Source organism: Brienomyrus brachyistius, chromosome 5 (assembly GCF_023856365.1).
Source record: "Brienomyrus brachyistius isolate T26 chromosome 5, BBRACH_0.4, whole genome shotgun sequence".
Classification (NCBI taxonomy): Eukaryota; Metazoa; Chordata; class Actinopteri; order Osteoglossiformes; family Mormyridae; genus Brienomyrus; species Brienomyrus brachyistius.
Window position 1 is genome coordinate 9,742,006 of NC_064537.1, and position 24,564 is coordinate 9,766,569.

General features: G+C 47.3%; 1 long non-coding RNA gene across 4 annotated transcripts in view; it reads right to left on the reverse strand.

Moving 5' to 3' along the window:
- LOC125742113 (uncharacterized) overlaps positions 1-24,132 on the reverse strand; it is a 31,928-nt gene extending 7,796 nt beyond the window's left edge. For 2 of the 4 annotated variants that reach the window (XR_007398018.1, XR_007398017.1), the window contains exons 1-3: positions 23,304-24,132; positions 23,082-23,179; positions 22,017-22,961 (exon numbers count right to left, since the gene is read on the reverse strand). This is a non-coding gene — a long non-coding RNA (uncharacterized LOC125742113). Of the gene's footprint in view, positions 1-14,629; positions 14,989-19,450; positions 22,962-23,081; positions 23,180-23,303 lie in introns of those variants that run through there. The other 2 variants (XR_007398019.1, XR_007398016.1) reach the window with 2 other exon arrangements.
- Positions 24,133-24,564: the final 432 nt, after the last annotated feature.

Consider the following 24,564-nt stretch of genomic DNA (forward strand, 5'->3'; position numbering starts at 1 on the left):
CTGTATGTTTTGGAGATTGATCCTTGGGCTATTTTTACCGTGTATGACAATGCTACCTTTACTGGACAGAAAGCATACTGGGTTATTTCCAGTAAAGCACTAGATGAGGTCATGAGGGCTTCGATGTTCAGTCCCACCCTTTATTTGAAAACCAGTTTAAACAAAACAGCTTGATCTCCGCCAGCGCCTGTGGATACTGTACCATGTTCCGCGCAGAGAGCATGCGATGACCTTCATCTTCAGGATTAGGTACAAAAATCGGGGGCAGGAGTCGCCTGCATGACTCAGAGTCGAGGGGCAAATCGGGTCGGAGAGTGTGTGTGAGTGACAGGAGAGGAAGAGAGAGCGCAAGCGAAAAGAGAGTGAGTGAAAGGGAGAGCGAGAGATCAAAGTTCTCCAAATGCTTTGGTATCTAGGGGTCCGCTGGTTTCTGTTTACAACAGCTCTTGTGACCGAATGTTAAGATGTAGAAGCCACAGAGCTTCTGCGCGCATGGGGCGGTGGGGGTGGGGCATCGACATGCTGCACCGCTGGGAGCGCAGTCCCTGCGCAGGACCAGGCGGAGCTCAGACAATATTGTCATTCTGTGAAACTGTGTAGGCTGTCCGTTGTTCAGGTAAACACTGACTGACAATAAATAGCACTCTGTGCATTTGCCATGTTCATGGTCTTCCAGGAAAGGACCACCGCAGCCCCAGACGAGCAGAGGATGAGTCTCGGCAGCAGGGGGGGGCCTCTTCGGAGGCGGGGCCCTGCTATTGGTCGAGAGAATTTCCGTTCTTCCTCAATTTTGTCAGCTCGAATTGTTTTATCATATCACATCTGTGCAGGCTAACAGCATCGGGTAAACCCCGAATACATAAATAGAGGGTAGCTCATTGGGGGGGGTTGGGTGGGGCGGTTGAGTCAGCGTGAACAATCGCTAGGGTAAAGCACCAAGCAGGGGCTGTAGGGAATCCTCACCCGGGACGCCATTTATGTAGGTAGTTGTAAAAGAGACAACATGATAAGACCCAAAAATGCAGGAACACGGGGCTCTATACTGGGATCCACAGAATCAGAATCGGCGAGCAAGATCGGATTCAGGGTCACGGAGCAGGTGGGGTCGGTAGCCAGGGGGGTAGTCTTACTGGCAGGACACAAGACAGGAGGAAGTGACTCCGGGAAGGTCAGACGGTAGCGGGGTCAGGGTTGGGATCGGGATCAGAGAGGCACGGGAACTGGGCAGGCGGGAAGGTTCAGGACTGGATGGGGGACAGAGGAAACAGGCTCAGTAAGTTGCATTAGGATCAACGATACCTCACGCTGAGTGCAAGGTACGGCGGGGATTTAAGGGGCGGAGCAGGTGGCTCCGCTCGCCGCTGGAGAGCCGGCATTCCCACGAGGAGGGGGCGTGACAGAGAGGAGACTCCCAAAAAAAATCTTGAGTGTGAAAATTTAAGCCAAGCCTCCTCCCTTATAGTAACATCACTGATGGTGGATGGGAGAGTTTTTAAACAGAGCCCAAATCTCTGCCAAGAGACAAACCACATGCCTCACAGCTCCACCTAACATCTCTCTTTTCTAGTTTCGATATCCTTTAAAATCACCGCGACTCACCTGCCCATGTTCCCCAAGTGTTGTATTACAGAAGAGTTCACCCGTGACCAGGCACAACATTTAGAAATTTCAGATTACTGATTGTAGATTTGGTGATCGACTACTTCTCTTCCTTCAGAGTGATATATCCGAGTGGTTTGACAGCCACAATTTCTCATGTTTTCAATACCCAGGATGCATACATGTTCATAGGATGTTTTATGTTCCAGTGACGTTATGGTGGGAGACAGTTCTCTGGGTCCCTTACTAATATATGACAGGTGCCGCAGGTCTGTGCCTCGAACTGATCACTTGTTTGTATTAAATGTGAAATTACATGCTGCGTCATAAACGAATGGTATGAGATTAGCTCTAAAATATCAGCTTCAAAGTAAACAGAAAATCTTTGCATTCTGTGTATGTCTATAATTCCTTCATGCATCTTTGCGTTATTTTCTTCAATTTGTTGAGGAATCTTCCTCTCTAAGTCACGTTAGCATTTGCGCAATGAGCGTGAGAGCAGCGTGATATCTGCAGCTGAGTGTAGGCCAGTCTGTGGTACCGCTCAGTCGGGCTGCCGAGAGACAATTGCCATGGATGCAGTTTCCGGGCGACTCAAATCTCAGCTTCCGGGGTCCACAAAGCTGATGCAGGTGCATATGGGGTCAAAAATGACCACGGTCATGATCGGGTCGAGGCAAAAGGCCTCACGTTTCCAAAACAGATTCTTCAGGAAAAATTCATTGAGGGCTGAAGGATGTGCCTATAAGTATGTACCTATAAGGGAAAAGGCAGAAGTTTGTTCTTCCAATGAAATTCGGTCGACACCAACCCCCTCGGCCTACTATTCAATGACTCGTGGTATGTTCGCACACTTAGTCCGAGAAGCAGTGAGCCAGTTTCCCCAGCTCTGGTCTCCACCCACTCAACCACATACCACAAGCTTGCATACATACTCTTCATTGAACATGGTTTCAGTGTATTGCAAAACAGCCCAGACGGACAGTCAAGTAATAAAAGAAATCCGGGTTCGCATCCCCGCAACTACGAGCCCGCTGGCATCCTTCCGTTGTGGCTGGTCTGTTCCGGCTCTTTGCTCACCACAAACTGAACAGAGTCCTCCTCCAACTCACCGCTGTCATCATCCGATTGCTCTTGTACCACCTTAATTGCTTTTATGTAGTCTGACAATGCGCGTGGGGGTTCTATCAATAATAAAAGCATTTTTCAAGGCTTTTAAGGTGGTATTGAAAAATATCCTTTAGTGTGTTTTATGAATTTATACCCATAGTGCAGTGCGCTGTAGCCCTTACATGAAGTTTCTCATGCCGACTCGTCTTCCTCGTAGCCTCATGCTCTTCATCCTCATATCAACTATAAATATTATCATGCGCCATGTCGCCCGCCGTCCCAAACACGAGCATGGTGTCGTTGACTCCTGTGACCTCATGTGTCAGGTCATAACTTGATTATTCAGCTAAAATGGAAACTGAATAGACATTTTCATTTAGTTAGCTAATGCTTATACCCAAGGAAACTCAGTGGGCTGGATTTTTACCTTAAGCATCAGGGTGCTAGAACTAGGTCAATTGTGGGACTTGAACCAGCAACCTTCAGGACTGGGGTCTATATATTTAGCCACTACCATGGCCCCAGTATGGATTTTGCACCATTAAGATTCAAAGGACATTGGAAATTGGTTTTTGGCACAAGAAAGTTACAATTCCCCATCACAGAATGCATTTCTCCTTTTAAAATATATGGCCAATTATAAGTTCCATACATATTGACATCAGTATAAATAATCGATATGGATGTGAGATTTATAACCAGACCTATAAAGCAAATTGGTAATAAATGATGAAAGTAGACTGGAGAATATGTTGATGAGATCAGGGTCCGGCTAATAATTAAAAAGATTTTGGCAAAAATGCATCTGAGATGCTGCTTAGAAGATGGCAAACATCCTACGGGAGGCCTTGGTTGTTTGTACTGCAGTCTTTAGCACAGCTCTCAGAGAGATTCTTTGTGAATTTATGTAAACTCAGAAAGCCAGGCGATACCTTCAGGGAGATCCACACTCGCCGAAGTGGAATCTCTTCCGGGTCCTTTGTATGCTGCTGCTTAGGTGGCCTACATGTGCCTGAAAGCCCAAATCCTTTATTTTGTCACACCGCACCAGACCTGCCCATCCACTCCTGCCAGCTCACAATCTAAAGTTCAGTGAAAGTACTGCCCTTTTCACACCAGACGGAGAGCAACTATATACTCACTGATGGTAGCAGAGATGCTTTTGTGGGCTTAAATTTTCCCATCACTGCCACTCTGATGTCTTCTCTCTCACTTTTTATGAATGTGTGACTGCGACCAAAATGAACTGCAGCAAAAACCCCCCAAAACATTTATTTCATTCTTAAATATGGAGGCGTCTTCATATAAAAGCTCAAAGTGCTTCTTTTATTACCTCAGGACTCTGCAACTCGAACAAGGAAGTTAACAATGCTTTACCTAAAATATCATTTAAGGAGGAAGTGTGCACAGATATTCTGAGTTCTAGGAAGTGTGTTCAGCTATTCGATATTGTAGAATGTGTTCATAGCAAATTCTCTGAATTCTGCATGGCTATTCTACATTCTAGAATGTGCACATTCCTAATGTAAATTCTAGATTGTGCGCACAGTTATTATATATTATAATGTTCAGTGGATACTTTTATATGGCCTGCATAATAACACCACCAAGACTCACTTTTCGCTTTGAATTTAAGGCATTTTATTTTTTGCGTGAGGAATCGCAGATCCTCTCAGTGTTACTGCAAGTCCCATAAGCTTAATTTCTCCATTTGGCTCCTTGACTGGGGTCAGCGTTTGCCAACTGCCAGCTACATCCCTGCGTGACAGTCTCTGCTGAATGCTTGGCTCATTTACTGGTGACACGTACCAACGCTTCAAGTGTTCTGAAACCCCTCATATAGCAGAGAGAAAAGAAAAAGTGCTATGGTTTCGTTTGGGAAGACCACAACATACTCAAATCTGCCCGGCACTCAAACGGTTAAATTTTCATTTCTGTCACCACCCAAAATGTCAGTTTTCTCCTCACCACAGCCATTTCCCTGATGTGCCCTTATCTCTGTCACCCCACTGCAGGAACTGCGTTTTATCTAACCCAACTGCTAAATGGCTTCTTCTCTGTTGAGAGTACCTCCAGCTTAATTGATCCCCAAAAATGAACCACCCACCCCCCATTGTGGCAAGGATTTACCTATTTAATAGAAATTACTGGACCACAAGGCATCTCACTTTTTGAGTCCTCTCTTCCTCTTTATGCCTATTTCAGTCATCAGTCATCATTTTATGAGGCCGGTCATCATTTCCCTATCTTGTGCATGCGGTCCCATCGTTTAAGGGCTAGCCAGTGGTTTCGTTACTGGAAATGCCTGAAAGTTGCCTATAAATTCTCCGCTTCCCCACTGTCCTCCACACATTTTGGGTTTTACAGACTGAGCCACTGCTAATGTGGTTTTAGTCAGCATGCAAATTCCCCTGCTGTAATAGCAGCCATAGTCAATCCAGCTGTGATGGAGGAGAAATTACTTAATATCCTAGAACTGTGGTCCCCAGCCGGTACTGATCCATGGCCAACGATCCACAGAAAGCTGAAAGTATATTACGTGAGTGTATTAATATATCTGTATATATTTCCAATCCCCTACACTTGCCAAATGTTACTGTCTGGACTCCACCCCCGGCTGCCAAATGGGGGATATCCCTGCTTTCTCCCTGCATTTTTTTGTCAACAAATTCAATCCCTGGACATTAAAAGGTGGGCAACCCTTACAAATCAAAGGATAACTGGCAGATGACGAAAAAAGGAAGCTTTTGATTAGCAAGGATGGAAGACTGAAGAAAGAACGTGGCCTTTGTTCTTCGCCGCAATGGGCAGCCAGGCTTGAAAGCACCAAACATGGCATGGTAGGTCTATGACAGTAGTCTCTGCAGAGGACTGATGTGCTACTTGGAGTACCTGGATACTAATGACTACAACTTAGTACCGAAGTACCAGTGAGTACTGATGCAGTGTGATGTGATGTGTTGGTGAGTACTTAGGTACTGACTCATTCATTCATCGCGTACTCTTTCTGGGCTTTTTGGTGCGCTGTGAGGAAATCCCGCCCACTATTTCCCACCAAAACCACACTTTTTATTTTTTGTTATGCATTTCCTCCCTTGCTGCTTGCAAAATCACACTGGACCGTCAGACTCCAGCCGCCCCGGCGTTCATTAAAGGAGGAGCTGGTGCCTGGTTTGCTGCATTGCTGAACAACTCGTATTGCAGAGAAAATGAGTCTCCGGTACGCAGAGCTGATGTGCAGAGGGGCCAGACGTTTCATGGGTTCACTCGCTGTATTTGGCGAAACAGAAATATGACATAAAAGCAATAAACATGCAAGGAACGCAAACAACAGCTGCAGGTACTTAGTACAAAAACATTATTACCACGGTATTGAAGAAAGTAAGCTGAAAATAAGGCAGAGCTTGCAGAGTGATGTTAACATCCCAGAGAGGCCTGTTTTCGTTCCTTTACTGGATTCTCTCAAGCATCTGTCTCTTCAAGCCACATCAAAGAATTGAGGGCTTTATGAGCTCTAACGAGCACCTGTGTAATTCTGCGATGATGATCGACTTAATCATTCCATGTTGCTGCGTCTGACTCCGGCCCCCAGCCCTCACCTTCGCGAGTCCCTCCCCAACTCAGCTGCACACCTGCAACGAGACACTGAAACGACAGTGTGAGACACGCACGAACTCACTTTTTCATAAATAGTAGCTGAGTCGTACGTCGCTTTGGATAACAGTCTGATGAATAAATTACTTGTAAAGTAAACAGTCTATGTTTATTTAGTGGTCAGTCCCCTAACAAAGTGGGGTACAAGAGCATCTGCACCCCGCCCAGAACTGGCACCCGTAGACTGGTTCCTCTACTGATCTGTCACCTGCTGCCCCAGCCCTGTTTCACAATCGTTATCCATCCTGCCACCCCCCCAATGCAGACGTGAAAGAAGCTCAGTAGTACAAAAAAGGAAGTACTGACCCATAAACTTTACTTCCTGTGACGGGGAAGAATAAGCTTCAACTTACACAGGATGTTGATAGTTTCCTGTAGTATGTCTCGATGTTTTTGGGTGGGTGTTTGTGTGTCTTTAATATTACACTGATAAGTACGTCTCACTTTTTAACCTGAGCTGTGTTTATTTAAATGGAATTTCTGTACATCTTGTTTTATGAAACGGGATGTAAATCGTATTTGCATATCTCTCACTTTAATGACCACCACATAAACAGCCAATAGCTGACCTCTTTCTCCAGACATGTTTCTAAGGTGTGTGTCTCCCCTCAATTGATAAATTGCATTGGAATTGCATCACAAAACACAATGTTGGTCGGTGAGATGATTTGGTCAGAGAAAACACTAATGCATCTCACACACCCTGCAGGCTGTGTGTGTGGGGTCAGTGGGTGACGTCATGCTGTTAACAGACAAAACATGTGACAAATGTGATGTGACAAAACTGTACAGCACGGAAAAGTATATCACTGAGAACGGAGGAAAAGACAGTTTCTGTGAAATCTTACAGAGAGCTCAGCGTGAGAAGCGTGCAGCGGGGAGGTGCAGTGTCACGTGGCAGCCCCCCCCGCAACACCACCACTACCCCCCCCCCCCCAGAGCACGCTCAAGCCCCCATCTCTTCCTTAGCCTCTCCAGAACATGTCAAAAGATGAACGTCACCTAATACGATAAAATGGATTCCTGTCCATTATAATACATTTTAAGAATTCTCCCATATTGTAAATCTGAGGAGTGTATGACTGCTGTGAATTCATACCTGACACATGTTTTGATTTTGTTTATTTGTTTAAATTAGGGCTGTAGTCCATTGTTATTCGCGCTTCATGTGTACGTTCTTTAACTTCCTGAGGTTTTTGGGGCTGTGGGCAGGGAGTTATTTCGGTTTGTGAGTTGGATTAGCCTTTGGCGCAGCTGAAAGCCGGACTCTGAGGGCTGTCTCTTCCAAACCGAGATGTCTGAGCCTCTTGCCAAAAGTCCCCCGGGGAATTTTAGCAATCTCCCTCCTATTTTTCTATTAGGAATAGCTAATACACAGAGGGAATTTGGTTATTTACAGGTTTACCTCCTGAAACGCAGCCCGAAATGAAGACAACATCTGCTGAAAGGCTTTCCTTCTCATTTAATTTGATTGCTGCTAGCGGTTTCCTGTGAATTATTCCCCCAAACCCTAGGAAAGGAAGTTGTTTGAGTACGCTGAGAGATTATTATCGAACCAGCTTGCAGGGATCGCTTGCCCCGTCAGTCTCACAGCGATCCTGAGCCTGGCCTGGTGTCAGAAATGAGCCATCGGTCTGTCACAAGCTGCCCCGGATTAACCATATGGGCAATTGGACAGGTGCCCAGGGGCACCACATCCTCAGAGGGGCACCAAGTAGAGCAACCCCCCCCCCCATAATGTTATTCTTCTAATATAACACTCACTGAAAAACCTGTGTGATGTTTCCCCTGTGAATTCCCTGAGCCACCGATTGACGTTTCATCCTGATGTGACATCATGTGCACGGTAAATTAATATGCAGCTACTTTCAGTGGTATTTAGCTAGTTCAAATCAAGACAGACAGACATCAGCAAGGTTTGATACAAAATGCGATGGCGAACTGTGGGCCATTGAATGGTGCTGTTGTCCAGGGACGATCGATACTCTCGATCTGGCCCTTAATCTGGCCACTCACACAAGCCCATATCCGCAGATTTTAGAAGGAATCAAAGTCTACACATTCGAACCCGCAACCTTGGGAGTGGAAGATAGCAACATGCGACTTATGTGATGAGGCTGTTGGTGCTGCAGCTTTCTCTCTATTTTCATTTCCCCATCGTTCTCCAGTTCTGTCTCTCTCTCTATTTTTCTCCTTTTACATTAAAAGCCGGTCCTTGCTGTGCACCTCGACCCATTTACGCGGATTCACACCAAGGTGCAGTCTGATAAACTGAGACGACGCGGCGAAGTGTAAAGTCTCACATGTCCGTTTCATCAGCCCAGGCACTGGTTACATGTGGGAGAGCTTAGCCAAGGTTGCTGGAGAGATGAGACTGTCACCATCGGCGACCGCAAACTGCCAGGCTGAGAGGATGTTGAGAGCACTTTGTGGCAATGAGCTGATACATCCTGGCGGATAAGTTCCTCCTTCCCCCGGGTGAAAGAATGCCAAGAGGCTTCACTGCCAGGAAGCTTCTCCTTACTGCTGGTTGCAGTAGCTTGAGCAATATTTATGTAAGCATTTCCCATCCAGCAAACTTTTGGGATGAGGAAACGGTTAAAAGTGGTTTTCTTGAGAATTGTACACCAGGATGCTGAATTATCAACTCACTCTTTGAAGATACACGAGCCCATCCAGCGCGGAATGGCTTCTTTCGCTACGCTTGGGACAGCGCCACGAAACTAAAGAACGGAGACGCAATCACGCCGCCTTCGTTGGAACGCCGAAATCGCATCAAGGGATTCATTCATCTGCTCATTAAGCTGGTCATTACAGTGACCACGGGAACACGTCGTGTGGTAGAGCTTCTCGAGGAGCAGACTCACCGCGACTCGCACTGCGCGCCAAAGATTTCAGAAACCAAAGTCACCCAGATTCAAAATGTGCGTCAGTGAAACCAACAAAATTTCTCAACTTCCCAAACCAGAAGGAAGCGGTGACCTCACAGCCTAGGGGTCTGGGAGATAAAGCCTTTTCCATACACTGTAGTGAGAGGCCGATAGAATTCCACTGAAGATTCATTTTTTTGAGATAAACTCAAAGCGGACAGGTAGGAGGGTGCTACCGTCATTCTGACGTTCCTCGTGTTTCATTTTTACCGATGGTGATGTCAAACACACACATTTCTTGACGGGATATTTGCATCATTTGTTTTGCTGGGGGTTGGTGCCCCAACTTGGGTTATTCCCTGCTCTGTGTCTGCTAGTTCTGGACCCCCGCTACCCTGCGAAGGACCAGTGGGAATGGAAAATGTATGGGTGGATGTTTCCTGGGCTCGATTTTTTTTTTAACAATTACATTTGAAGTCCTGTGAGTCACCGTTCTGGTATTCTCCAGGAGATTGCTATTAGGTCAATAGTATCCATCCATCCATCCATCCATCCATCCATCCTTCTGGAGCTTCATAGGACTTTCCTGGCCCTAACAAACCCTTGTTGCTTCCATCCTGCATGGACAGGCATCCCGCCTGTGGATCCTTCCCTTGTTCCATACTTGCTCAGGCTCAGGTTCACTCCCCTGCTGGGTAAGAGGTTATGGAAGCCGGACCCCAAAAGACTCGCCGAAACGAATCGATCCCACCAGCACGGGAAGAACGAATTGCATGCTCGTTCTTGTTGGAAAGATGACAGAGCGGTATTTCTTGGAATGAATTTGTCTGTGAGCGTGAATGCGAATCATCGGTAATAATTGTCACCACCTGTACGGATCAGTAACACCAGCAACAGGGTTTAAATGAGCGTGGCGACGGGATTGCTGGATGCAGGGTGATATGTGTGGGAGTCCAGGCGAAGTCGCTCTCTCACTCTCCCTCTCTCTCGCTCTCTCTCTCTCTACTGCAAGTCAGATGTCAGTCGCCGGTGTATGAGCTTAGGACCAGATGGCTCTAAGCAGGAGGTAGAAGAGACAGAGCAAAACAAATGTTTATATATTTCAATCTGAAAACGACTTAAGTGCCAAAGGAGCGGGGAGAACAAAGCGCAATACAGGATAACCCCAGTGGATTTGGCTGTCGCAGCGTAATATAAAACCTGAGACCACAGGGCCGAGCTCGGGGGGGGGGGGGGGGGGACAGGGACAGGGAACAGCTAATGCTAGGGTAACAGCATTGACTGCTTGGTGCACAGGGAGCTGTGATTTGTCAGGCACATTTAAACCGACTATATTTGCCTGTCTCCAGGGAGGAAAAAATATTCCCAAACATGCAAATAAATGATTCTGCCAAATGAAAACAGGAAGCCTATATCCTTTGATTTTGTGGGAAATGCTGATTTCAAAGCTCCTGCATGGATCTGGTTCAAGTCCCTTATGGATCTGATGTGTTGGTCCCTGGCCTCTCCGCAGCGGCCGCCCTATCGTGAAAAAGAGACTAAACGATATTATCTGTGTTTCAGACAGCGAAGAAGAATACAGGAGGACCGTCTGCATGACACGCCGTAAGTTAGGGGCAGGGAGGGGCAGACTCACTGGAAGAGCCGCCTGTCGCATTAGCGGGAGCCGTCACTGCGATCAGGTCAATTCGTTTTGACTGAAAACAAAGAGCTAAAAATGCAATATTGCCTGTAACTGTTTCCGTCTTTGTTCTGTTGTACTTTTCAAAGAAACGAGACAATATAAGCTTTCCCAGTTCTTGCAACCAACCCCCCCCCCCCCCCCCCCCCCCGCACTCCCCCTCCAGTCCCCCGTGAAGCCGCAACTATCTGCCTGTGTGGGTGGAAGTTTGGATGAAGCTGAAGTTTCCCAGGTGGACGCGTAGATGAAAGAGAGGCTCCTTTGGGCTGCAGAAACAGTGCCAGCACCTGCCCCCCACCAACCCCTGTACACTCATCAGATGTTGCCTCAAGCGCTTCTTTTGATCATACAAGGCAGCCCCTTCGTGATGGAGACCCTAATCGGCGGCGTTCGGATCACGGCCAGCATGATTCGTGGTGAGTCATGGGCAAACCCCCGGCCGGCCCTGTGTAACACCGTCCTCTGAGAGTGGTGCCGGACCCCTGGAAGTGGAACAGACCTCTCCAGCTCATCGTGTCAGCGGACCGGAATGTGTCTGGGTATCCTACCGCCGTCCAGATGCAGGACGTCCCCACACTCCTCTCAGGGAGAGGGAAGTATGTACGGGATGAGAGGATGACACAAAGAGGAACGTGGGAAAAAGAAAAAGTAGAGAGGATGCGAAGTGTAAATCATAGACCATAACAGATGTGACAGAAGGAACCATTAAATTCATTATGGTGGTCATGTGCGGCCCCACTTTCTGACTCAGCATTCTGTTGACGTTTCTTTTGACTTCCCTAATGGGATCCAGATTCACCCGCCTTCCCCAAACCTCACTTTTTCCTCCGTCCCTCTGTACCTCGTCCAAAAAAGCAGCAAGTGTTGACTCACAATCTGTGTGAGGTTTGGGTAGGAAAAATATGCCCCAACGTCCCCCCCCCCACAAACAGAGGGCCTCATTCTGCATAAATCACACGCTGGCTGTCCTTCGCGGACCGGCAGGCCTTCGTGGTGACATGGCAGTTAAGATATGCCGCTCAGGAATTATTTTGTTATTTTTGCTGGAAATTTGGGAAATTTTCCCCGACAATTATAAGCTTATTGGGTGTTTGCGTTCCGTGTTTGTTTTGTGTGTGTCAGGCGGGCGGAGCGCAAGTTTATTTGTTCAGGGATAAAAATAAAATTGCAAGACTCCCTGAAAATTATGGCTTTTTAAAGTTGGGGGCATTTGTGTGGGGAATCACAGATGATTGTATTTCAAGATGGGTCCATCACGCACATGGCCGGAATCCCTGGCTTCTCACGCGGGTTCGTTTGCAGCTGAGGTATCACCATGTGAATTTCCTCAATCATCCGTTGCGCAGTGACCACTTTTACGGCAAACTCCACCTAAATGGTTAATTAGTCAAAATTAACATCAATCACTGCTGTTTTGACAAATTATTTTTTAGTATTTTAGTAGCCTTTGAATTTGTATTCAGTTGTTAATATCCTGATTAGCCCCATTTAAACAGGTTATTATTTAAATACTTATGATTCTCCCATAATTTATAAATCTGAAACTATATACAAGTGTACAAGTGTGAGTATATTTAGAGATTTATAGTAGGGTTTAAAGTTTATAGTAATGAATGTACAGAAAGATCGATCTGCAAGGGATTAAAGGCATACCAGTCATACCAGTGGTTGTAGACTTTGGTAAATTTTGAAAATTTGTGGTAGGAAAAAAAACTAAATATGTTAACGAAAACGAACGTGATAAACAGCAACATAATTATAGACATGTGATATTTATCTAACCCACAAAATCGTGGGCAGATGAAAAATTTATAAATATAATTATATAACGGATGCTTATATCTTAGGAACTGATCACGAACCGAGATACTGTTCATTTGGATGAAACCTGTTATTTTGATTATTATCAAAATTTCTGTCTGCTGTACGTTCGAGTCTTTGAATGACGTCTACATTTGCATGCGTGTTTGTTTCCCACAGACCAGCATGTTCTGGTCTATGACACTCGACAAGTTAGTCATTTATCGTCGATCTGAAAAAACACAGGGTGCTATTAACTTCAAACGGGACCGAGGCGATGTGGGATGGTGCGGGGGAAGATGGGGCACGGCGCGGCTTGCCGGCAGGCGGCTGGCTTCGCAGCTGCAAGGGTCGTCTAGGGGCGGCGTGCGTTAAAGCCCCTCATTACCATTTTAAACGGGCGACTGACCCCGACCGTAACTTAACATACATTCAGTCAGCCTACTGAGACAAGAGCTTGGCCATTAAAAGAAAGTGGTGAGTCACCGCGCTTCCCAAAACCCCTCCTCTTCCCGCTTTACGGGAACTGGAATGTGTTTTTATTTCTTTCTCTTTTTTTCCCTTTTCTTTTTTGACAGGCGCAGGGTCAGGCGGTGTGTTTATGTTTGTCTGTGTGACCATTTAATGTTCCCGGGGGCGGGTGCCCTTAATTATCAGCAGCAGCCCGCTGGGAGGGCAGGCGCACGCGCTTCGTGAGCGCTGGGCTCCAGTTATGTATCGTGTCAGCCAGGCGATGCCTTCCCGTTACTTCTAAGTGCTTCTGATTTTATTTTAGGATGCATCCGATCATCACAGCGACGACTATAATATTCTGTTCAGTTGTACATATTATATACTTTACATAGGCCTACGTTAACTTGGCATGCAGTGATCAAATGTTTAAAGAAGCTAAACAGATTGCAAAATACTGCATTGTTTTATGACATTATTCTAAACAATAGTATAAAGCTTATGTGGGCTCTGTGGGCCCTTTTATCGCCTTTTATCCTTAGTCATTTGTGAATATCGCTTACAGTACGGGAAAAACTAAACATTCAAAGCAGTACTGTCTCCCATTCAGCAGACAGACGCAAGTGCTAACGATGTCAGTAAAAGAAAGGTGTTAATGCTCGTTACTGAGGTGATGCACGGAAATGGACTTAATGGTTTTGCCTTTAGTTAGTTAGTCCGTTTATCTAGGCGCAGGCTGTCAGGTCGGGCTTCAGCGATCCTACACATCGCCGAAGCCCGACGGCAAAGCGAATAAGAAAAAGGCAGCAGTAACACAGGGGACCATTCTAGCCTTGATTTTTGTGAACATGGTATTAAAAGCTAAGCGTGGCTTGTAATTGAGGGTAATGATCACCTACTTGTATGCCTTAACTCTGCAGGACAAGGTGCTGCGTTCCAATGTTTTTACTCACCGACGCTTCTCAGAGCTGAGCGTCTAAGAAGTGTGGGTGGAGCACAAAAATGTCTGGAGTGTGTCTGCTTTTGGAGTGAAATGTCTCTTTATTCTGTCTCTCTCTCTCTCAATTACACACACACACACACACACACACTCACACACACACACACACACACACCGAGTGAGAGAGACCTGTAATCATATCTTTGTGGGGACCACTCATTTCTATGGGGAAAACTCTAATCCCAACATGATGGTAACCCCTACCCAGCCCTAAACGTAACCATAAGTAACCAAAGAAGGTATGGGGCTTTTGGTGTTTTTCATCTTTTGATTGCATTCATATATCTTTGTGGGGACCTGAAAAATGGTCTCCACAATGTAAGAATAACAGGTTTTTATTGCATCGTGGGAGACATTTGGTCCCCACAATGTAATATAAATATAGTACACACACAGAAAGCGAGAGAGAAGCAATTAGTACTTGAATTAAGCATTATGACATATTATAACCCATGAATAGTTAAATACATTTAACCCACCTTGCTTCTATGACATATTGATTTATATATGTGGACAGTATAGTAAATATGGACTTTATGTAATTTTTGGAATATCGGTTATAATATTATCATAGATATGGCACCAGGCAAGTTCACAGCTGTGTTGTTATACAATTGGCAGGACATAGGAAAGAGGATTGGTCCACTAAGTCATCGCGTGCTTAGAGCGTGTGACCTCACTAAGGTGGGGGGGCTGACGTCGGCGCAGCGTGACTCGCTACAACAGGCTGGTTCCCCCTGAAAGCTGGATGAGGCTGGGGTGACGTGGGCATTTTCCGGACCAGGATACAGGAAACAAACAGGGAGCTTCAGACTATGGAAGGGCTGAGATAGAAAGGAAAATGCAGGACATCAGGTAATGTTACTACTTAATGGACCTTGACGTGCATTTCTAAGGACAAGCTGGTAGGTGATGCAGAAGTGATGAAAACTCATGCAAGTTATGCTTTTATAGTTAGACAGTGGGAGATGCTTCTGGGTAAATTCACTTTAGTGTAGTACCCATTGGAATATAGTGTACTACAGTCAGTTGGAAGATGGATGGATGGATGGAGCATAAGGTTATCGCCATACGGGATACCATAAATGGGGTCAGGTGCTAAACCTCATGTTGCGTCGAGGACGTCTCCGTGGAGGATTCGATCTCGCGTAATTCGGATCATAAATATGCTTGTGGAGTGAGACCTATTTAGCGGAATCTGAGGAAGACGTCCCTTTGGGTGAGGAGGGGTCCGGCAGGCAGGCGGCCCCTGACACAGTGTTACGGCCCACAGAGGAAAACGGCCCACCGCCTTTGTAAAACTCCCCCAGGTCGTTTGGCTCCTTCTCTGCAAACGTCTGCTGGTGACGGGAGCTTCGGATGCAGGAAGAAGCCCACAGGAGCTGACGGGGAGGTCCATGCGGGGAGGAGGTGCTTTGGAGGAGGGGGGGGCCAGTGTGTCACCAGAGAAGCTGGTGCTAAGGCCGCCCCCTCCCCCTTCCCCAGACAATGCCTCCCAAGCAGAGGGAAGTGCGTCTCCAGACCAAACAGTGGCTTTGGAAACTAAAGGTCTACTTCTTTTTTTCTTGGCCTGCTTGCAGTCTCTTCTGTCGGGGGCTTTCCATCCAGAAGTGGCTATTTTGGTCAGATAAGTACAGTGCTGGTGGGGTGATGAGATGAGATCAGCCCTCGCTCGTTGGAGAGCGACGACAAGACACAATAAACACTTTAGAGCCGACCCAAACAGAGTTCCGCCCCCACCCAGAAGAAAAGCGGACAGGGTTGATAAACAAAAGGAACAAAGAGAGAAAACAGCTGAGTTTTACACATGGGGGTGAGTGACGGTCTGTCCATTAAGACTAACCACAGACTAACCACAGACTGCCACAGACTGCCTTGTTTTTATTCCCCCTTCGTCCTCAGTCGACAGTTCATTGACATTCATGTGAGTGATTGTGTTCCTGGGGGCGGCATGGTGGTGCAGTGGTTAGCACTGTCGCCTCACACCTCTGGGACCCGGGTTCGAGTCTCTGCCTGGGTCACATGTGTGCGGAGTTTGCATGTTCTCCCCATGTCGTCGTGGGGTTTCCTCCGGGTACTCCGGTTTCCCCCCACAGTCCAAAAACATGCTGAGGCTAATTGGAGTTGCTTAATTGCCCATAGGTGTGCATGTGTGAGTGAATGGTGTGTGAGTGTGCCCTGCGATGGGCTGGCCCCCCATCCTGGGTTGTTCCCTGCCTCGTGCCCATTGATTCCGGGATAGGCTCCGGACCCCCCGCGACCCAATAGGATAAGCGGTTTGGAAAATGGATGGATGGATGGATGGATTGTGTTCCTACTTGTATATAGAGGTTTCTGTTTGAGTATCTGCTTATATATGGAGATTAGTTCGCATTTACAGTTTATATATCTAGCAGATGCTTTTATCCAAAGCGATGTACAATGAGAAAGGGGGTGTGGGGGGGGGGGGGCGGTTAACTGGACCATGGAGCAACTGGGGGTTAAGGGCCTCACTCTGGGTCCCGAGAGTGAAATCACTTTGTGGACCTTGGGATTTGAACCTGTGTCCATTTGATTACAGGCACAGCATCTTATGACCCGGCAAGCGACCCCACATGTACATGTGTGTTTATCTTTTTTCGTGTATTCGCACGCATGCTTAAAGAGCAGACACATGCCAGTATGTACTGCTGAACATGTGCTTATAATTCTCACTGTACTTCAAACCAAAATGCTTTATTTACCTTTTGCACAAGTACAGGTATATTGGAATGCTTCTCTTTGCCAAGCCCACCCAGAGGTCACAGTGCAGGGTGAGCCAACAGGCAGCGCTGAACCTGGGGCTCAAGGACCTTGTTCAAGGGCCCATGAACATGTGACCGTTCTGCTGAGGCTGGGACTCAAACGTCGATCTTCTGATCACAGGCACGGAGACTCAGCCCACTGAGCCACTCACCGCCCCTGCTTGAGTGTGTTTGTAAATCCCCCTGCCACCCCCCCACCCTGTGCTCACTGAGGGGAGTGCCTTCATGCCCAGTCACCCACGAGACTCTGCGGTGCTTTCCCTGTCGGCGGGCGGCTGTCTGCCCCGTTCTGCCAGGTGTGCCAAGGGAACCCCCCCCCCCCCCACACACACAAGGGAACCCGCAGCGGCTTGGTAACTGTCCCCACATGCCCCTGCACTGAGACAATAGGAGCAGACCCAGGGAGCAGCCAGGTGCAACAAGGTATGATGGGAAGGGGACGACGCCCGTGTCTGGAGCACGACGCCTCCGGGAAGAAGCTATGAAATGTGTGGCGGGTGACTGGGAAGCTGCCTGAGGTCGGCGGCGCTGTGAATTTCCAGATGTGATATACCAGCCCCCGCCAGTCTAACTCCCTGTACTTACAATGTTTGTGTTTTGATTCCCCATCCTGTAATTTAATGCAACTTTCTCCGTTATCTAATATGTCCAGATTTGGCTGCGCTGCACCGTCCTCACCGCCGCTCCCCGTCGTCGTGGGCCGATCCGGCTGCCATCTCGATTATATCGTTTTCAGCCTCCCTCGCGAAGCTTCCAGCGGAGACCTCTGAGATTCTCTCGGTAGGTGCCCGTGGCAGGATGATAGGCGCCGTCTGCAGCATCCAGACCGCGTCTGGCCTATGCTGTAATCTGTGACTAACGGAATACGGTAGCAGCCGTTACATCAGAAGAGGGTCAGTTAAAGGTAGGACAGCTGTGCGTGTGTGAAGGGGCTGTAATTGGGAGAAACGTGGAAGATCAGATCTCAGGTGGGGGCTGTTTGTATCTGTCCACTTTTTTTATATTTATTCATGTAGCAGATGCCAAGGTACATTTTTAAGAGAAAGTGGGGGCAGAGAGCCCCTCAAGGGCCCATCAGTGACATCACTCATTCTGGGATTCAAACCAATGACCTTCTGATCACAGGCACTCTAACCCGCTGAATCACACATACTCCAGATTTAAAGAACCGGGAATGGGAATCAAACCCACAGCTCCAGAGGTGTGAGGTTACAGTTCTAACCAACAAGCAACCAAGCCAAACTTTATATACCTCATTGCTGTATGCAAACAAATTTCCTCCTGGGGTCTGTAAAGTCTATCTTATTTATGAGGGACACAGGCCTAAATGTAGCAGCTTGGGGTTTTACACGGACGTGAGGCCCTATTCGTGGTCGTGATATAAAACTTTCGACTTCTTGTTTTTGGGCAATTGCACCCGTGCCCCGATGCCCAGCCTTTCAGCCCCTCCTTGACCCAGCACCCGTCCCCTTCGCTGACTCCTCTGTGACTGTCCTTTAATCCGTTTAGTTAAACCTGTCTCCACTCCCATCCTCAAATAAAACGGCAGCTTCCTCCTCCCACCTCCGCGACTCTGTGCTCCGTCCCGCCCGGATCAGGTCGTGCGGAGTCCAGAGCACAAAAGGTGCGGGTTCTGCCCCAGTGGCTCGCGGACATGGGTGGCAGGAGTACGAGTCACACCGGGGGGGGGTGACCTTCTAGCACCGAGAGAGTTAAGGAATCCCAGGAAAGAAGAGCCTCGGAAAAAAACCTCGGGATACCTGAGTCAGCCAGAACATTCCTCTGCCGAGGGTGTATGACTTCCTCAGCAAGGCACTTGTTGACTGCAGAGATTAACCCCTCCAGTTAAAGTCTTTAGACAGTTACCCAGGTCACCCCGGTCTGTACGTGTTTGAAGAGACGAAAAATGTTCTGTGTACACCAGCACGATGAGGGTCCCCACAAGGCACAAACAGAAGTCCCAATGACATGAATAATAATAATAATAATAATAATGACACTTCTATTGACCCCTCTGGGCAAATTCTCTTTTTCCCTACCCCATCTTCCATTCTGTGACGCGTGTAGGTGACAGCACACTTGGCAGCCAAAGGGCAGCCATCTACAGTGGCACCCATGGAGCTGGGGGGTTAAGGGCCTCGCTCAAGGGCCCACAGACACGCGATTATTCTGACAAAAATCGATCTCAAACCAGTGACTCTCCGATCACAGGCACGGGGGCTTATCCTGCTCGGCCACTCACCGCCTAGTGAGTTACCCAGCAATGCCTGGGTCGTCTCTGATGTGTGCACCCCCTTATGGGGCAAGACAACACCCCCATGGATGGAACAAGGCCGAAGCATGTGCTGTCTGCATCATGTGCGTGTTTGCGGAAGCCCGGCCCAGACGCCCCAGGTCACGATACCATCCTTGCTGGGAGGAAGGACACAGGAGACAGTCTGGATAAAGTCAAGGCTTCATGCAAAGAGAGCACTCAGAAATGAAGACAATGCGACAACAGGCCTCAGGGGGGGAGGTGTGGTATTAAAGAACAGAATTAGCCTCCTTCAGCTGTCCTCCTGTCTCATGGAGTCTCTTGTAAACACACACAAATTAAGCGTGGCGATGACTAAAAAGGAAATGTGTTTTACTGCAAAAGCGGACATTTTTACTCAAAGCATCTGACAGTTTTTATAAGGCTACATCACATAAAGTACAGTAACGGTGCTTGACAGACACAAACAAGTACAGATTAAGCCCCATGGTAATATACCAGCACTTTCTAAATTAGTAAAGGGTTTAAATTTTGATTAAATTTATTGACTAAGTTTATTTACAAAGGAACCAGAGTTATAGGGTAGCTGTAGTACTGGGAGTCCTAGGAAGACCCCTGTAGCATTTTTTTCTGTTATAATATTTTTTTATTATTAATAATAATAATAATAATAATAATAATAACAGTAGTAGTAATTGATATAAAAACGGAGCCAATGATAATGGCGCTGGTACGTATCTTTTGTTGGCGCTTCGCTTCGCGTCGTGCCCCCCCCGTACCGAACTTCGCAGGCAAGCCGGAGCATGCGGCCCAACCCGCTGTCACGGGACACGGAACCTGCAGGTAACACCTATCGCTGCGGTTTCACCTGGAAGGAGCCACGGCGCAGCCCGCTGCACGTGCGGGGTGGGGTCCAGTTTCTGCTCCGCCCTGGGAGTCGCCGCGCTGCGCCTTTTATTCACGGACCGCATGCACGTGTTCTGAGGATTCCAGGCTTATTTAATTCTCTTTACCTTCGTTAAATATCAGCATGTCGTCCCGTGGCATTTAGCGCTACGGCTAAAGTTCATCTATTGCCTGTTATTGACTTTTCGTTTCTAAATTCGCCCTGGGCAAACATATTATCATAAGCGATTTACCATTTAAGTGATGCTTGTCAGATTAATGTGACGGTTATTGGTTTTCTTTTTTTCCCCAGGTCCCAACAATACCATTAAAATGTCTTCTCATCAATTGTGGGATGTCCTCGATAATAACACTAATAAGAAAATGTTTCATATATTTTTTTAAGCAGATACAAATGATTTATATGCAGCGATGTCTGAAGTGCGGCATCTTCAAAACTTTCTCGTGTCTTACTGAGAAAAGAGCTTAAAAAGAGCCTTGATGGGAATTGCTGTTTACAAACAAAAAAATATGTTATATAGTGAACAGTAACTGAAATATATATATATATATATATGTCATGTAAATACTGTAAGCACAGAGGGTTAAAGCTGCATGTATGTCTAGCATTAATGAGAAGATTGCTGATGAATGCAAACACGCAGATAATTCCCAGGAAAGCTGCTCTTTTTTCCGGACTTCAGCATTTGCTCCTTCTGTCCTGGGGGAAGGTCACCTTGTGTCCCCTGCACGAGCCCCAGAGTGACAGCTTCACACTAAATGGCAGGACCAGGAAAGGGACAGGGGCCAGCCGCTTCTGTCAGCTCCCGTTAGCTCTGATTGGCCGTCGCCAGAGAGGCACACCGGAGGGGGTCCCGTGGCCCCCGTCCCGCATGTGCTAGGACCTTTGGCCGTGTTTGTGCATCCTGCCTCCGCCTCTAACTCCCCCTCCATCTTCGCACCATTCCTGTGTCCTTTAACCATCCATTTCCGCCCTTTGGCAGAAACTTCTGGAAACTTCCAATGGCCACCCTCACGTCCCCGAGCTACTCCCTGTGTTCCCAAAACAAAGACATTAGTGGGAACAATAGCAGTTCCACAGAAGCTTCTATTCTAATATTGTTTCTGTATTTCTCGCCCGTTTCGCTCGGTTCATTCGTCAGCCGTAAGCGTCACGTGACATAATGGGCAGCACAAATCGAGGTGGCGATGAATTATACGTAAGGATATTGGTTTAAGCTTATGTCCCTTGAGTGTTTTTAACAAAAGAAATGACACGTAGCTCAGATTTGTGACTAGAGCCAAAAGACTCGAACCCGAGAACAGAGTATACGATTATTTCTGAACTGAATGTACATAAAAAGAAGAAAGACTGAAATTCAAGAATTTATATTTAAATTATCCATCCATCCATCCATTTTCCAAACCGCTTATCCTACTGGGTCGCGGGGGGGTCCGGAGCCTATCCCGGAAGCAATGGGCATGATGCAGGGAACAACCCAGGATGGGGGGCCAGCCCATCACAGAGCACACTCACACACCATTCACTCACACATGCAGACCTACAGGCAATTTAGTAACTCCAACTAGCCTCAGTATGTTTTTGGACTGTGGGGGGGGATACCGGAGTACCCGGAGGAAACCCCACAATGACATGGGGAGAACATGCAAACTCCACACACGTGTGACCCAGGCGGAGACTCGAACCCGGGTCCCAGAGGTGTGAGGCAACAGTGCTAACCACTGCACCACCATGCCACCCCTGCTATGGATTCAGAATCTCTGATATTTACGTGTCCTTGAGCTCTTTACTACCTGTTGGCCTGGAAATCAGGTCTTCACGGAGATGTCTGTACCGGTAGGACATTGAGCAACAGTGCGAAGTAACAACACAGAAGGACTTTCATAAGATAAGGGTGTGCTTACTGACCCTCTAGGCCTGTAGGATCGGGCATGCTTGAGCAACCGTTCTGGGTTTCCTCCTCCGTCGTTGTGAAATATCCCGCTCGTTCACAGCCGCTGCCTTTGGCAAAGTCCATCCGTAGCCCACCCTCCCACATAGGTCAGCACTTTAGTTCCGTGAAATGAAAGCCTTTACTTACTCAGGGTGTCAGGAAATAACCTCAGTGCCAGATGAAGGTGGTGGACCAAAGGCGACGTTATTGAAGTAGATGTTATTGAATGACACCCTTTACAAGCAGCCCTGTCAGGATTTGTGCAGGGGGGACGGGAGCAACCTTGACTAGACTTTACAGGTGGGGGGGGGGTTTCCGTAATCTCCTGCCTTCCAGCTGGGTTACAGGCGTTTAGTTACTGTAGGGTGAGACTGTCAGTGGTCTGCAATGAAAAACCTCGGAATAAAAAGAGCAGGGCAGAGATTGTTACGTTTTCCTCTTTCACTGGCCCAGTGGTCGGTCATTTCAGGTTTTCGGTGCACCAGGAAATGACCTCACGTCTGGGATTTTCGCCGAAATCGTCTCTATCTCCGGCGTTCCCTGTTTGTCTGTCTCCTCTTCTCTGTCGCTTTTCGTTCTCTCTCTCTCCCTCTCTCTCTCTGTTTGTTTTCCCGGAGCTTTAACACCTGGGACAGGACTGCAGGAAATCGAATAGCTGCCAACATTCCAGCAGGCCCCAGCACCCGTCGCCTAGACACTGTGGTGCATCGCTCGCATTCTTTGTTTAAAGGCACAGTGCGCCGTTTTGCCCCCAGGTTGCAGTCGGAGGAACCGGGCTTAACCAGCATGGAGCAGATTTCTGATTTAAAGATAACAGTAGCTAGAGAGAGGTGTTGTGGGCCAGCACCTTTTGGTTGATGCCGACTCATAGCTACGCATCCAAGGCGTCATGTGCCAATGCCTTCGATATATGAAGTTATCTTTGGAGATAAAAGTTTAAGAAGAAAATACTGTTAATGTCCAAAGTGAGAAAGAGCTTTAATCCTTTTCGGCACCATCATTCAGGCTGCAGACATCCCAAGATAAAAATAAACACTTACCGAACATTACAGTACCCTACCCTTGAGAAAATGTGTGTCAGCGAGGAGCCATAGAAGAGAGGAGAAGTGCTTCTTTTATTTTCAGGAAGGAAGCACATCTGTGGAAAGATAAAAGAAAGAGGAATTGGGTTAAGGATGTTTTAAAAATAGCCACTACTCTGGACCAGTCAACTCCCCCCTGTTCAACCCCCCCCCCCCCCTGCACCCCCACTGTCACCCTACCTCTACCACACACTCAGTGATTGTTAGTCAGTAAGCCCTTCCCTCACTCTGCGTGACTAAGGCTGTCTCCTCCCTGCTTCGGCTCTCCATACCAGCACTACCCAGTAGCTGCAGCCCCTCACACATCCAGACACATGTGTCTATTCCATCCCCCTGCCTTTCACAGGAAGTTTAGTGCCTGGGTAAGAGGCAAGCAGTACAGACTGGGAGAGAGAGAGAGAGAGAGAGAGAGAGAGAGAGGGAGATATTCAGGCTTGGATGGAGGGAAAACAAGTCATATGAAGCCATATAATTAAGGTGAACCGTTTTAAATGGAGACAGTGATAGCCTGTCCTGGTAAACAGCAAACCAATAGCGGCTGACTACGTCTCCATGTTTACCGCTGAAGGGAGCAGGCAGAGGTGCCTGGCAGGACATTTGTGCCAGTCTTGTATAAACAGAAGCTGCAGATGTGGGCAAACACTCTGAGAGGCTGAGGCATTCAGGACGCCGTCCCATAGCCAGACAAACCGGTTCAGAGCAGCTGGCTGCCATCAATAACCGGATTGTTAGACCAGGTGGGAGAGACAGGAAGTGACACAGACAGCCTGGCACAAAGGTGTGCTTCAGGGAGGAGATCGGCAGCCCGAGGGTCAAGGAGACACAGCTAACAGGAAGCAGGCACAGCACCCAGAGAAGAGATCGCGGGGGCGATCCGATGCGTGCGGCGGTCCACACCAGCCAAACTGTTCCGTTTTTTTTATTCATTTATTATTTTATCTGTCATGCGTATATTATTTATTTACATTGAAGCATTTTTTTATGAGAAGTGGATTACGAATTTGTTTTGAAGGTGTTATAGTTGCCACTACATTATTCTTTTTACGTGGCACTCATGTGTCCTGTGACAAAGAGAGATTTGTTTTAAAACCACAAGACCACAAGTAAATACGGCGCTGCAGTACATTTTGTCATTCATGAAAGACGCTAGAGTCAGATTCAATAAATGAGCAAGTCTGTATAGTGGAAAATACTATTATTACTTTATCGGTTTGTTGTGTCCAAAACGCAATAATGTTTATTAGGCTTTTGGGTAGCTAAGAACTCAACGGAGACCGTAAGATAAGCACTCTCTATCCTCACGTGCCATCTAGTGTTTAAATGAGAAATAGCTTTTAGAAAGTTTTAATTATGAGTTTTTGTGTTTCACTAAGATCTGTAACAGATCTTTCTGGGTGTATAGGCTTATTTCTGTTCATAAGCATATGCTCTCTAACCTACC